The sequence below is a fragment of the Miscanthus floridulus genome, chromosome 13, assembly GCF_019320115.1.
Source record: "Miscanthus floridulus cultivar M001 chromosome 13, ASM1932011v1, whole genome shotgun sequence".
Taxonomy (NCBI): Eukaryota; Viridiplantae; Streptophyta; class Magnoliopsida; order Poales; family Poaceae; genus Miscanthus; species Miscanthus floridulus.
In genome coordinates this window covers 86140096-86151512 of record NC_089592.1, presented here as the reverse complement: position 1 = coordinate 86151512, position 11417 = coordinate 86140096, and the positions used below count along the sequence as shown (strand labels likewise).

Below are 11417 nucleotides of genomic sequence, written 5' to 3'. Positions count from 1 at the left end.
AGAATGCCATCTCTGTCGGTCTCTAAAAATATCTGCCTTTGCTAATCAGAGAGCCTATATTTAGTAGTGTGCTCTTCACTTTAGGAGACAAGGAAGTGTCAGTCCTATATCTTGCATCCGTCTCACGTGTTGCAATGTTACAAGCACTGTGCTGAGTAAAAGCCTAAGGCCTCGTTCGTTTAGTATCATTCCTGCCAGGATCGAATCCTGCTAAAGGCTGCCCTATACAAATTATGTAAGCATTCCTGGCCGGAACATTTCCAGGTGGTGATTACCTGAAAACCGAACAGGCCCTAAGTATGGGCGATTGGCATCACAGTTGTGTTGTGATCATACAATGCAATCTGTTATATCCAATGTGGATAGTGTTTCAACTTGGTGGAGGCTAACTATCAGTGCTAATGAATCCAAACAGTCGCTTAGACAAGGGATAGCTGTGCTCTCAGTGGAGCAGTTCAGTCAACTCGAGAAGCCAGAGACCAGGCTGTTACTACGTCCGCCGTCCAGCGCTAGGCAGTAACAGCAACCACGACTGGAATCCACGCGTGAGGCTTGACAATTCACAGAGCATATATATGCATGTTCTTCAGCTCAGAATGAGGACCTATACAGAGCAATGGCGTGCATAAACCATGAACTGTGGCATCAATTAGCAATGTACTGCATGATATATCCACACACCATGCTCACTAGAGATAGTATGACCTTTCTACTGACAAATTTGTACATGTGGACACGATTATGCGGCCACATACCAAAATAGCTGAGAAAACAAGTGCCTGGTACCACCATATCGTTGGTCAAAGCTTGCTTGAATCCACTGGAAATTGTATTAGCTTCGGTTGTCTACTATACAGTCTCATGTGTCTGCTCAGATCAGCAGAGCTGCGGAAACCATCACAAGTAGCATACCAGTACTTACAGTAGCCGTGTGATGAGCATCAGAAGGAGGAGCGCCGCCAGGAGTGGCGGTGGCGCCCCCTGAGGGGGCACCATCAGGCACATTTCTTCGCGCAGCAGGAGGAAGAGGCGGCTCCTCCACGCTTGAAGAATTCAGTATCGGCATTGGTGCCACAGATGGCGGCTGGGTTTGGAAGGATCGGAGCTTCTGTACAAGGGAGCCAGCCTCAACAGGCAGCATGTAGTTGGGCATATCTTTTACCAGAACTGTAAAGTGTTTTCTGCAAATGCAAGGGTATGTACGTGTCAGAACATGGAGCATAAATACTGCAACTTGCATGCGAGCTAGTGAACTATATATGCGCATGACATGGCAAATGAGACTTACTTTTGTATCATCTGACTGTCTTCGGGAAATCAGTTATGATGCCTGATAAATTAAATGACTGGACATAGTAATTGATTTCCACAGTTGCATCTCCGAAGAAATCAAACGGGTGTGCTACAAACTCATTCCGGAACACCAGTGTATGCACAGCAGCTAGCCCCGCTGACTGCAGATCTTGCATGAGTCTGTTCTGTCTTATGATAAAATCATAACTTAGAGTGAAAACAGATCTCCTGTCAATAGCTACGGCATGAGCAAACTTCTTAATGTCTTTCAATGAGGAATTCGAAGCGTCTCCGATGCCTGAAGGGAGAGTGTAAACAAGCTTGCATTTTGTTTTCTGCTGCTTCAATTTGACTAGAACAGCACTATCTGTTGACTGGATCAGAACTTCCTTGGTAGTCTGATTATTGAAGCCAGCAGTACTTAAGGCAGTGGTTACTGAATCAACAATGTCAATTCCTAATGACTTTGCTATAAATGCAGCATTCTGCAGTACAAAAGATAGATTGATCAATGAAGAAAGAATTCCATTTATTAAGATAAGTTTCAAGGTATCTGATTTGTGGAAACATTAATAGAATATTTGGTAAGGAATAAGGGAAAACAAATCTTTGCAGAAGTTTATATAAGTTATGTCTCCTTAATATAATGATGTTAACTATCTGGTGAACTTTTTGGCACATCAAATAGTCATGCTTTTTTTGAACGAAACGGACAGGTATTACATTGTCATAATAAAGAGACAAAAATCAGGTGGAAAGTTCAATTCTATGAGATCAAATCAAAATAAGCAAAACCTCGAGTGAAGGTATCACCTCAATAATGATCATGGCACCGGACAAATCACTATCCATTACGATTGCAAGAAAGTCAGATAACTTCATAAACTTCCCTTGATTTGTGTACCTTGGGTTCCTTACAACATAATAATCACTCACCGGGGAAGATATTTTGGCTGTATATAAAGGGACAGTCAAAAGGATGTTGGCCAGGAACCACGAGATGGATCTCAGATTTAGATCGGATCTGGTAAAGCCAGAGGGCGATCTGAATCTGAGATCCATCTCGTAGTTCCTGGCCAACAATTGGTATCAGAGCCGTGGTTCTTGATAGTCTAGTGAGCACCCATGTCCACCAGCAGCGAGACGGCCAGGCGCGCCGCAGCCGCCGGTGCGGTGATCAACCCTGGAGGCACGGTGCAGGGAGCTCCAATCGACGACTGCGCCGCGCACCTTGTTGCCGTAGAGGCAGCGGCTGCGCAGGCAGCCGCGGCGGCCACATGTGCAACGGCTGCGGCTGAAGCCGTTGTCGCCACCGCTGTCGTGCTGCGGGCGGAGATGGAGCGCCCACCTGCTGGAGGATCTCAGAGCCCCGCGAGGCGCCGCAGGGTCTAGCCTTCGCCGGAGCGGCATCGTGGGCGCCGCGGCCACTCGCCGCAGACGGTCTACCGCGACTCCGGAGCGGGCACGCTGTGGCCGATGCTCACGCAGACCAACTACCATGAGTGGAGCTTGTTGATGAAGGTCAAGATGCAGACGCTGGCAGCTCTGGGATGCGGTCGAGTTCAGTGATGTCGAGTTCCACGACGATCGGTAGGCGCTGGAGGCATTGTGCCCCGCCGTGCCACCGGAGATCGGCGCCTCCCTCGCCAACAAGGCGACGGCAAAGCAGGCTTGGGACTCCATCGCCACCACGCGTCTCGGCGACCACCGCATCCGCCGAGCGACGCTATAGCGGCTCCGACAAGGACTAGGGCGCGCCTTCAACCCCGGTGAGCATGTCGAGGACTTTCCCTTTCGCCTGTCCAGCCTGAAGGAGCAGATGGCGCGCAACGGCGACACCGACATCACCAACGCTCGCGCGGTGGAGAAGCTCCTGCGCTGCATCCCCAAGAAGTACTCCCAGATCATGCTGGCGATCGAGATGCTCCTCGATTTAGAGGCGCTCTCCATAAAGAAGGTCACCGGGAGGATCAAAGCGATGCAAGATCGCGAGGAGGCGCCCCACACCGAGCCAAGCATCGCCGGAGGCAAGCTACTCTACACCGCCGAGTAGTGGCGGGCCTTCGACAAGAAGAACGACGAGGCTTCCAGCTCTGGTCCGCCCAGGGAGCGTCGTCACCGACCACGCGGCGGCAAGGAGGACAAGGAACCTCGGGGGGCACGGCGGTGCTGATGGCGGCGCCGCTGCCGAGTGCAAGGCGACCCGGGATGATACGTGCCTCAACTGTGGCAAAACTGGCCATTGGGCCAAGGACTACCACCTTCCTCCACGCCAGCGGCGGGCAAGCCCACGTCGCGCAAGCAGAGGAGCAGGATCATGCTCTGTTTTTGGTGCACGGGTGCGTTGAGCTGCGGCAAGAAACAGGGGAGAAGGAGAAAGACTCAAGCTTTCCCCTTCTCGCGTCGGCCGCCTCCGCCCTGCTCTATGTCAACGAGCCACGCACCCACGCCTTCCTCGACACTAGGCCCCGGTGACTGACAAGATCGACGGCTGTTACCTCGACACCGGCGCCACCCACCATATGACTGGTCAGCATGAGTTCTTCTCCGACTTGGACTCCGGCGAGCGAGGCTCCATCAAGTTCGGGGACGCCTCTGCCGTGGAGATCAAGGGCGTCAGCTCCGTTGTCTTCACCGCCAAGATTGGCGAGCACCGAATACTCACCGGTGTCTACTACATCCCCGCGTTAAGGAACTCCATCATCAGCTTGGGACAGCTGGATGAGAACGGCTCGCGCATGGAGATCGAGCATGGGGTACTGCGCATCTGGGATCGCGGTCGAAGACTCCTCACCAAGATGAATAGAGGCACCAATTGCCTTTATGTTCTCCATGTACAGGTGGCGTAGCTCGTGTGCCTTGCAGCCCGTCGCGATGACGACGCATGGCGGTGGCACGAGCATTTTGGTCACCTCAACTTCGAGGCCCTAAAGCTGCTCGGCAACAAGGAGATGGTGCGGGGCATGCCGTGCGTCGACCATGTGGAGCAGTTCTGCGACACCTGCGTCCTCACCAAGCGGCGGCGGCTCCCCTTCCCCATCAGGCGAGCTTCCGCGCCAAGCAAAAGCTAGAGCTCGTGCACGCCGACCTCTGCGGACCAGTGACTCCGGCCACACCTGGAGGATGGCACTGCTTCCTCCTCCTTATCGACGACGTGTCCCGCTACATGTGGGCAGTCCTGCTCGACACCAAGGTGGTAGCTGCGGACGCCATCAAGCGCCATCAAGCAGCTATGGAGAGGAGTGCGGCCGACGAGGGGGTTCAGTGCCACTACTCCGCGCCGTACACTCCGTAGCAGAACGGCGTCGTCGAGCGCCGCAACCAGATAGTGGTCGCCACCACCAGCGCATTTCTTAAGCAGTGGGGCATGCCGGCGATCTACTGGGGTGAGGTCGTGATGACCGTCGTGCACCTGTTGACCGCTCGCCGACCAAGGCTCTCGACGGCAAGACACCGTATGAGGCCTGGCACGGGCGCAAGCCGACGGTCAGCTATCTGCGCGTTTTTGGCTGCCTGACATTCGTCAAGGAGCTCGGCCATGTCGGCAAGCTCGACGATCGTAGCTCACCGAGGGTCTTCATCGGCTACGCTGAAGGGACTAAGGTGTGTGCGAGTGGCGCGCGATGTGGTGTTCGACGAAGATAGCGGTTGGGTGTGGGACAAGGCGGCTGATGATGGATCGGCGGTAGCTCTACGTGACTTCACCGTAGAGTATGCATGGGCTAGAGTCGCGCCGACCACTGCACCAACCTCGCCGACCACTCCACCAGTTTCGCCGACCACTTCGCCAGCTCCGCCGCGTTCGCCATCGCCAAATCCGAGGGAGCTCATCAACTCCTCGGCGGCGGTCGAAAGCTCATCGACAGTGGCGCGGACCACACCAGCGCCCCAGCTGAGCACTTCAGCACCCAATCTGACCACTGGAGACTGGTCGGCGACTGCAGGAACTTCACCAGCAGCCGATCTGACCACACCACCTTCGTCCCCGACCGCAGGCATCTCTTGCCTCGCCTACTAGTCGGTAGTTTGAGATCGAGTTCATGACTCCGCTGGAGGACGATGAAGACCGCCTGGACGCCTACTACGACAATGAGCCCCTACGATACCGCACGGTGGCGAACATCCTCAGCAACCAGTCTGCATCAGGCCAGGCAGAGCAGCTCTTCGCCTAGCTTCATCTAATGTAAGCCGGTGAACCGACCACTTATGCTGAGGCATAGGGTGATCCAGCGTGGCGGGTGGCGATGGAGCAGGAGCTCAAGTCTGTCGAGTAGAACCGCACCTAGAAATTGGTGTCACTGCCCGGCGGCCACCGCCCCATCACCCTCAAATGGGTGTTCAAGCTCAAGAAGGATGAGCAGGGCGCGATGATCAAGCACAAGGCGCGGCTGGTGGTGCGCGGCTTCGTCCAGCAAGAGGGGATCGACTACGACGATGCCTTCGCCCCTGTGGCGCGTATGGAGTCAGTCCGTGTCCTCCTTGCACTGGCGGCTCAGGAGGGGTGACAAGTCCACCACATGGACGTCAAGTCCGCTTTCCTCAACGGCAACCTCGAGGAGGAGGTGTACGTGCGCCAACAACTAGGCTTCGCCGTCGCCGGAGAAGAAGGCAAGGTGTACGGCCTGCGGCAGGCCCCGCGAGCCTGGAATGAGAAGCTCGACGCCACGCTCAAGAAAATGGGCTTCAAGCAGAGCGCGCATGAGGCGGCGGTGTACCGGCGGGGCAGTGGGCGCTCTGTTCTGCTCGTCGGCGTCTACGTCGACGACATGAGTGACCTCGGCCTCCTCTGCTTCTACCTCGACGTCGAAGTGCGCCAAGACGCCAGTGGCATCGCCCTCCGCCAAACCCACTACGCCAAGCGCATCTTCGAGCTCGGTGGCATGACAAACTGCTATCCAGCCCACACCCCGATGGAGGAGCGGCTCAAGCTCAGTCGAGACAGCACGGCGGAGGAGGTCGACCCCACACACTATCGACAGTCGATCAGGAGCTTGTACTACCTGGTCCATACCCGGCCGGACCTTGGGTTCGCCGTCGGGTATGTGAGCCGTTCATGGAGCGGCCCATGATGGAGCATCTGCAGGCCGTCAAGCGCATCCTTTGCTACATGGCAGGCACCCTCGACTATGGTCTTCACTATGGCAGGGCTCCCGACATGGCGCACTTCGTCGGCTACTGCGACAGCGACCTCGCCGGCGACGTGGACACCAGCAAGAGCACAATCAGGACCATGTTCTTCCTCGGTGGTTGTTTGGTCAGCTGGCAGTCTCTCAAGCAGAAGGTGGTGGCCCTGTCAAGCTGTGAAGCGGAGTACATCGCCACCACCACTGCAGCAACTCTGGCGCTATGGCTGTCAAAGATGCTGGCAGAGCTCCTTGGCAGGAACGTGGATGTGGTTGAGCTGAAGGTGGACAGCAAGTCTACTCTAGCTCTGGCCAAGAATCATGTCTTCCATGAGAGAAGCAAGCACATTCGCATCAAGTACCACTTTATCAGGGACTGCTTGGAGGATGGGAGCATCAAGGCCAGCCACATTGCCACCACTGATCAGCTGGCTGATATCCTCACCAAGTCGCTGGGGAAGTCCAAGTTCCAAGAGATGAGGGAGAGGATTGGACTGCAGCAGATCACTTCCAGTGCTCAGCACAAGGCTTAGGGGGAGAATGATAGATAAGCCCAGTGCTCGGCACTTGTATCTTACCTTTCTGCAATTTACTTTTGCATTAGAAATATGCTCAGCATCCACTTTAATGGCTAGGAGATATGCTGGAGCAGATAGAAAGTAGAAGATGCTCTCTGCCTATAAAAGCAGGGGCAGACCTTCTTGTATCACAAGACAAACTATTTGCTTTTTCCAATTCCAACAAGCAGCCAAGGCCAAGCTATTCATGTATTTGTAAAGTTATTTTCCATTTAGTTTTGGTAGAAAGCAACATCGGTAAATTATATCAACAATGCTACAAAAGAAACTGACGTTTTAAAGCACTACTGTTGATGTTGGTCCAAGTGAGGTTGAATGTGAAGATTCCTGGTGTAGATTGAATTTCTGGAACAACAGAAGGAGTGGCGAAAGGTGTTCTCTGAACATTCGTGGTGTCAAGCAGATTAATGGAACTCATGCACATAAGAACTCCATCACTTGTCACTTGAACAGGACAATCAATGACATCTGCGCCATCATCAATTGCACTATGGTAGGCCAGGTCTGTACAATCCGGATAGTCTCCACTATCACCATTATGCTAGATAACTAAGGGTTTCCCTGTAAAGAAGCACTACAAATAATTAAACTGAGTTGAAATAGAAGACATCCAACCATCATGGTACAATTACTAAGGTAGGCCTTACTCCCATATGAAACATACCATGATCAGTCTTACTTGAATTCAGTTTAGCAAAACAACCTGCAGATGAGAAGATTCAAATGCATTAACAATGAACTGTATTTGGTTATTTCTTCATAAAAACAACTAAATATCATACTAAGTTTTCGCCTGGGCACAAACATATCTTAAAATGTGGTAAGGTTATTTAGACCCTACAGTCCCAATATATTCATCACTAGACAGTGAACACTTTGAACACCAAGACTAATGGGGGATTAGGGGACAAACAATCTATTATTAACCTGAGGTGTTAGAACACATAAGTTCCATAGGAGGATTGTAATGTTATGCCTTTTACTGAATAAATGTGCAAATCCAAAATATTGTTGTAGTAGAACAGAGGAAGTACTTCACAGGATAATATAATAGGAAGAAGGTCAACATCGATAACTACATTGTAGTTGAATCCTTATGATGTACTAATGCAAAACTTTTCGTAGCTTAACAATTGCCTCTGATGAAGTAATAGGGTAGTCTGACAGTACACCATCAACAGAGAAGCCACCATCACTGATAAAGTTTAGGTATTCCGCCAAAGGATCGTAGCAGAGGCATATATTTCCAGCCCTGCTTTGTGCGCATCTGTGACAATTGATGTGGACGGCAGTAGATAGTTATCATTTGTCACCGGCCAAATGTAGTCCTTAGGGACCATTATGCCAGATGCAATAGACTTAATAAACGTCAGGTTGCTCCACAGCGAACCATATGTTTGGTTTATAGAGTGATCTAAGAGGTTTTTATCAAGAAAGCTTATACACAAGCTTTGTTTTGCGACCAACTGTTGCAGATATATTTTTGAGGAAGCCCAGTTCAGGTGACGAGATATAATCCATGGATACCAGCTTTCGGATTGAAAGTATGTATCTACTCATGTCCAAACCATGTTGTTTGTAGAAGATGGGATGCTACACATACGAAAAAAAAGGAAATTAACTTTTGAAGGTAGAATAGCACTAGCAACAAAATAAACTATGGTTAAATTCCAAGAATAATAGCTCAACCTGGACATTCAGCCAAACCGGAGACGTCTTGACAAAGTACTGAAAGTCAGTGACACTGACGATAGGATAGATGTCGTCGAATCTCTCAGTGCGAGACCAAATTGCCTGTGTTACTGCTCAATATAGTAGATATTCAGTTAATAGAAATAGCTCACATCATTAGAAATAAGTTTGTAAGCCATAAAAAATACATGACCGTAGAAATGATTTGACCAAACAAAACATAAAAATAGTACTAAAAATAATGTCAATGCAAACAACTTAAGATGCCCATAATGTAAAACTAGTACTGACATATAACACCATCGCTGTAACTGTAAACGAAAGGCTTTGCAGTGGCATATATTGCGAGCTGTACTCACGATAAACTGCAGACTGAAGCTCAGCATTTCAGCAATGGTGAAGTCGGAGACAAACCAACCAGTCTTGTGCACACCGTCGATGACGTAGGTCCGCTTCCTCGCAGGGTACGCTTGGTCGACGGTGGTGCAGTTGTTCATGTTAATGTCCCGGAGGAAGACCCCAACGCCGTCCGCCTTGTTTGGATGCACATGTATTCATCTCAATCCACATGTGTTGAAGTGGATTTGAGTGGAATTAAACTAAGTTCCATTCCAATCCACTCTAATACATGTGGATTGAAATGGATACACATGCATCCAAACAAGGCCTTAGCTGGACGTCGCACCACATCGCTGTGCCAGGCGCGCTGGCGTCCATCGCGAAAGAGTATGCGTCTTGGCTGGAACTGGAAACACTCCTGAGAACACGCCTTTGGCGATCACAAGTGGAGCGGCACCTGCAGGAAGAACCAACGCTCATGATTGTTCTCTATCATCGCCCAATTAACTTTACGCTTCTCCTGTATTTTATCTTTTAGGTGCCTGATTTTTTGTGTTATTCAGGCAATAGTTAATTTTGTCATTGTTTGACTATAGGAAAAAGAATGTAAATTGTCTCTTGTGAGTGAGTTGTCCTTTTAATTGTACTAGTTGTTTGTATTAGACTGTTGCCTGAAATCATCTTATAATTCACCTGAAACGTAGCAACTCGCGGCACTCACTCCACTTGCCAGAGAAGAAACGAAACTGAATTCTGGAATTTCCAGAAGCAATAACCAGTTGTTACTAATGTCTTAGAGAGAGAACAGAACTCCCTACACTCGTCAACGAAACTACGAAACTCCAGAACAAGCATCCCCAAGAAGGCCCCAATTGGGTTTGCCAGCAGGTACCGACGCACGGAAGCAATAGCATGCACGAAGCGAAGCAGAGGAGTGCTGCAGGTGCAGGCAGGACGGGACGGCACGCGTTGAGCCGTCGAGGAAGCTGTAGAGAAGGAAGGAAGGCTGGGGTGCATTACCGCTGAGGGTTTTGTAGTCGGAGGGGAGCCGGGGGCCCTGCGCAGCGGCGCCGCCGACGAGGACCGTGACGACGCAGCCCAGCAGCAGTGCGGCGAAGGCAGCGGCGGCGGCCACCCCGTTCTCCTCCATGGCGTCTACTCCTCCCCATCTCCACCAGAACCTTCCCGCGGCGCACGGGAACCGGAGGAGAAGCTGTTGCTGTTGCTGCAGACCAAGATTACTACGCGGCCTGGCTATTTTAACCTGGTTCGGCGAACTCAGAACCTGCTAAACTTCCGGCAGCTACAGTATTTTCCAAAGATACAGTACTCGGTGCTACAGTACCCGAAATCGGGCCGGCCCAACTTGGCCCAATGGTCTGGGTCTCACACGCACCTTCCGCACACCTGAGCCCGACGCCGCTGCGGAGGAGCCGCCCGAGCCGACGCACCGCCGAGGAGGAGGAGCCCGCCCGCGGACGCCTCGCCTCGCCGCGCTCGCGCGCCGCCGCCCCACCTCCGGCCCCCGGGCAGGCGCCAGCACGGGACAGGTGTGCGCCAACCTGCAGCGCGAGTTCCGCGGCGCCGTCCGCTACGCCATATAGCAGCGGCGGTACGATGCCAATGAGCTACGGAAGATGGTCATCAACGCACTCAACTCCGGCGCCAAGGTCTTCATGGTAAGCACACGCACGCAAACTTGGTTGGCGTACGTACGGGTGAATGGATGGATGAAGCACGATGTGTGGCGTACGTACGGTTGAACTCAATCGCAGGCGGCTCAGATTCCTCCGATCAAGGACGACACGGCGGCGAACGAGGCGGCGCTGGAGCTGGTATGCAAGGACGAGCCGAGGGAGGTGCGCCCGGAGAACGACGGCACGTGAGCGGCGCACCCGGGGCTCGTCCTGGCGATACCCGGCGCACCCGGAGGTCTTCGCGGGCCACCTCGGCGGGAGGCTGAACCAGATCGGCGACGCCGCGGGGCACGAGGGCGCCAGCGTCAAAGAGGAGGACCTCATCCAGCTGCCGCGGGGCGCTCGCACGGTGGACGTCCTGCGGCTCACGTCTGCGTGGGCGTGCAGTACCTCCCGGGGCCGGAGGTGGAGAGGCCGCGGCGGCCTGCGAGCGAGCGCGGCGAGGCGAGGCTTCCGCGAGCGGGCTCCGTCTAAAGGAGGAGGCAGGGAGTTGACGTCGTATCCATTCTTATATGCATACACGCATGACAGTGGCCCTATACGCTGCAGCCTGCAGGAGTAGAAAATGACATGGATGGGAGAGAGATGAAATCATAACGACAGATATCCTAATAGAAGCATTGTAATAATGTTTCTCAAAACTCAGAGAATTGTAATCGTCTGGATCCAAAAAAAAAAAACCCTTAAAATTTTTG

At 52.4% G+C, this 11417-nt stretch overlaps 1 pseudogene; it reads right to left on the bottom strand.

Moving 5' to 3' along the window:
* Positions 1–217: 217 nt before the first annotated feature.
* On the bottom strand, positions 218–10447 carry LOC136501877 (glycerophosphodiester phosphodiesterase GDPDL4-like; annotated as a pseudogene).
* Between the last annotated feature and the right edge of the window lie 970 nt (positions 10448–11417).